General features: G+C 35.6%; 1 pseudogene; it reads right to left on the minus strand.

Moving 5' to 3' along the window:
• Positions 1-2,945: 2,945 nt before the first annotated feature.
• Positions 2,946-4,224, minus strand: LOC123246214 (annotated as a pseudogene).
• Between the last annotated feature and the right edge of the window lie 207 nt (positions 4,225-4,431).

Consider the following 4,431-nt stretch of genomic DNA (forward strand, 5'->3'; position numbering starts at 1 on the left):
TCAGCAAGAGCCACCAGCACCAGAGCCAGAGAGAGAATCTCCCTTCAGAATCCAAATGGGAATCAGAATGAGCTCCAGATCTTTGGTCTCACCTTTAAAAGATGTTTTCTACACCCATTAACTCTCCCATGTCATACCTCAGGAACCAATCATAGTTCCTTAATTTGCTTTGCACTGCCCAGGGTGGCAGTGCCTGTTGGTTTTAACTTCCTTTCACTGTGGGTGTGTTTCCTTGCATATCTGAGGGCACCTCCGGGTCCCTGATTAATTAAATTAAAAGAGAGGGGAATTCCAAGTCCCTGATTAATTCAAATTAAAACAAGGGAGATGAATTCCTTTCTCACAATATGGCTATATATAGTTTTTATTCCAATATACCAAAACTATCTGTTCAGGTCCTTTGACCAATTATCAAGTGAGGAATAGCTCATATTCTTATAAATCTGACAAAGTTCTCTACATATCTGAGATAGAAGATGTCTGAGAACCTGTCTATAAAATTTCCCCACATTTTTCTGCTTTCCTTCTATTCTTTGTTATATTAGTTTTATTTATGTGTAATTGGAATCTGAAATCCAGATCTATAATTCCCAGCATCCCATGTTCCTTCTCACATTACGTGCTGATGTAAACAGGCTATAAATTTTGTGTAGCTCCATCTCTTGCTCTCTCTTTCTGTGATCCAGTTTGGAGAAGGCACCATGGAGATTCCTACAGAAACCTCACACTACACCAAAAGATCTAGAATGAACTTTGGGATGTAGGGAAATTGAACTGTGGGTGGGTCAAATGCATTTATTTTGAATGTACACTCTTATGCCAAAGGAGACTGCCCCCTAATTGGCTTTTTGTCAATGCACCTAGCAATCATCAGTTTTATCTCTTTCTCTTTTATTTCCCTTTTATCCCCAAATTATTATAATTTCCACTTAGAAAGTGCAATATTGTATGTACCTCTAGTTGAAGATCTTTAGAAATGTAAGTTGGTTATGTGTACTGATTCCATGGGGAAACTAGGCATGTAAATCTGGGAGATTTGTACATGCTCATTTTGCATGGGAATCACAGGGGCATTGTGTAATTGGAATCTGAAACCCACAACTACAATTCCCAGCATCCCATGTTCCTTCTCACATTATGGTGGTAGACAGGATATAAATTTTGTGTAGCCCCACATCTTGCTCTCTCTTCCTGTGATCCAATTTGGTGGAGGTAGTGTGAGGATCTACTTATGTGGCCTTATATTTTTTAGATAATTACATTTTTATTCCTTTACTTCAAGTGATTATTAATAAACTTTATAAAATGTAATACTTGAGTACTGGATATTAATTTAAATCTTACATTTGTAGTAAACCTTTTAAATTTAATGTAATTGAAATTAACCATTTTACATCTCACAATGCTCACTAACTCTTGTTTATTCACAAATTCTTTTCCTATTCACAAATCTATTAAGTAATGTATTCCATATTCTTCTAATATGCTTAGGATATCCCCGTTTTTGTCTAGGCCAAGTTGTTTGTCTTTACATTATTGTCATTACTGTATAAGTTGTACTGGTTCTGCTCACTTCATTTTGTAATAGTTCATATAGGCCTTCTGAGATCTCTGAAAAAGTTTACTCCTTTATTTCTTAGAGGACAGTCCTATCACATGCATACATTAAAAATGCATTTAAAAAATTAATTACTTTTATGTCATTAAATACCAATTATATCCTTTAAAAACATTTACTACGCATTTTAAAAAGTTTTCTGTTCCAAACTTGCTTTCTCCCTTCTGCTCTTCCCCTCTCTTTGAAAAGATAATTTGATGTCAATTATACATATGAAGTCATACCAGGCATATTTCCATATTAGCCATGTTGCTAAGAAAACACAGACAAAATAAACTCTAAAAATAAAGAAAGTGAAAAAAGTATCCTTCATTCTGCTTTCAGATTTCATCAGTTCTCTTTGGAGGTCTAAAGAATCTTTCATCCTAGATACTTTGGAATTGTCTTGGGTTGTTGTCTTGATCTGAGTAGCTAAGTTTTTCACAGTTGATCATCCTTACAATATTGCTGTTATTGTGTTCAATGTATTGTTCACCACACCCTGAAAGGTAGGCATATCATGTGGTTTCGACTTTGAGGTCATCCTTGCATCCTCAGAATTCAGTCCAGTAACGTATATATAGCAAGGACACGGTGAATGTGATGTGAGTGATTCTGGTTACAATGATGGTGATGACATTAATGGACTTATATAAGTCTTCCCAGGTTTTTCCAAAATCACTCTGCTTATTGATCCTCATAGCTCAATAGTATTCCATCACAATCATCTTTCAAAATTTGTTCAGTCATTTCCCAATTGTTAGCCATGTTCCCAAATTCAGGTTCTTTGCCACCACAAAAAGAGCTGCTATAGCAATTTTTGTACAAATAAATTCTTTCCCTTTTTCTTTTGATCTCTTTGGGATATAGACCTAGTAATGGTATTTCCAGGAGAAAGTATATGCACAATTTTATAGCCTGTGTAGTTCCAAATTGTTCTCCAGAATGGTTGGATTAGTTCATAACTCTATCAGCAGTGAATTAGTGTCCCATTTTTTCCACATCCCCTTCATTTATCACTTTTTTTTCCTGTCATGTTAGCCAACCTGATAGATATGAGGTGATACCTCAGAGTTGTTTTAATTTGAATTTCTCAAATCAATAGGGATTTATTGCATTTTTTCATGTAATTGTTGATAGCTTTGATTTCTTCTTTTGAAAACTACCTGTTCATATACTTTGACCATTTATATCTCCTGGGGAATGGTTCTTATTTTTATAAATTTAGCTCAGTTCCCTATATATCTGAGAAATGATACCTTTATCAAATAAACTTGCTGCAAAATCTTTTACTTCTAATTTTGGGTGTATTAGTTTTGTTTATGCAAAAACATTTTATTTTTCACCATTAAAACAATGATAGTGCATCTTTAATATTAAAGGAATCAGAGGTATAAAAAAAGTTCACTTTACAAGCCATCTTTTCCAAAGCTTTTCTTTGAGCTTCTTTGTTCACATAGTAAAGTTCCATGGGTTTGATCCCTTTCCAATATTTCTCTCCGACCACTTCCAAGGAAAAGGAACCATTTAATACATTGAACTGTTCATTGGTTTGACCAATGTAAACTGTGTACTGCTTCTTACTTGCTGCTGTATTATTGTTTAACTGGTTTGATTCTCCCTTGCTCTGAAGCTCTTCTAAAGGGAATTTCATAGCTAGGTACCTGGATAAGTCCTTAATAGCAGCATTGCCCGAAATCTTTCCATTTCTTGCCTGTGCACTGTCATCTTTCTTCATAAAAGTGGGATGAGGCCTGAGAACTAATTCAATTTCACTAGCACCATCCATTACTGGATCTGTTGCCATAGTGATATTGCTGTAATCAAGTTCTAATCCAGAATCATCAGATGTTTTGGTCCTTTTGTTACTAGGTCCTGCTTCTTGACTATTGAGTGTTGATGCATTGCTACAATTTGGACTGTCCCCTTTATCTTCTCTTCCACTGCCATTTTCAATCTGTTGATTCTTGCCTAGTGGCAGCCTGTTCATAACTTATATCTTCAGTCTCTCTTCAGTATTGTGATTGGAAATTTATGATTAGTGTGTTTGCTGATATTCATAATGACTTGGATAAATTTTACTAATGAGAGCATCAAAGTTTGGATCTAGTCTTAGTGATCCTTTGAAAAATAACTTTTCTCAGTGAATAGGACATTCTTTTTTTTTTTTTTTTAAACCCTTATCTTCTGTCTTAGAATTAACACTGCTTTTGGCTCCAAGGCAGAAGAGTGGTAAGGACTAGGCATTGGGGTTTAAGTGACTTGTCCAAGTCATACAGCTAGGAAGGAACTGAGAACAGTTTTGAATCCAACATCTCCCATCTCTGGGTCTGGGTCTCAATCCACTGAGCCACCTACCTGCCTCCAAGTAAGACATTATTTCCACTTCTCAGGGCTGTGATGATAGAGTGCACAGAAGTGCTGCAAACACTCTTTTGTGATCACATTATTATTCAACATATCCAAACATATTGGGCACATTAAATCACTATGTAGATTTCTAGGTGATACTACAATTTCAGGTCATCAGTTATTGCCTCCTGAGGTTTTTGTTATAATTCATATAAACTCAGTTTTCATGTTTTGCTAAAAGATTCGGTTCCATTTGTCTGCACAGTCTGGAACATTATAGTGCCTGCCCTGAGACTCCCTGAGCTCCATTTGAAGCAGAAAGTCAAAGGAAGATTTAGGGCAACTGAGGGCCACAGCCTCTGCACAAAATAGCATGGCTCTGTACAAAAGCTTTTTCATGTAATCAAAATGATCTATTTTACTTCCAGTAATCTTCTTTATCTCTTTTTTGGTCATAAATTCTTCATTTACCCATAATTCTC

The sequence above is a fragment of the Gracilinanus agilis genome, chromosome 4 (genome assembly GCF_016433145.1).
Source record: "Gracilinanus agilis isolate LMUSP501 chromosome 4, AgileGrace, whole genome shotgun sequence".
In the NCBI taxonomy this organism is placed as follows: domain Eukaryota; kingdom Metazoa; phylum Chordata; class Mammalia; order Didelphimorphia; family Didelphidae; genus Gracilinanus; species Gracilinanus agilis.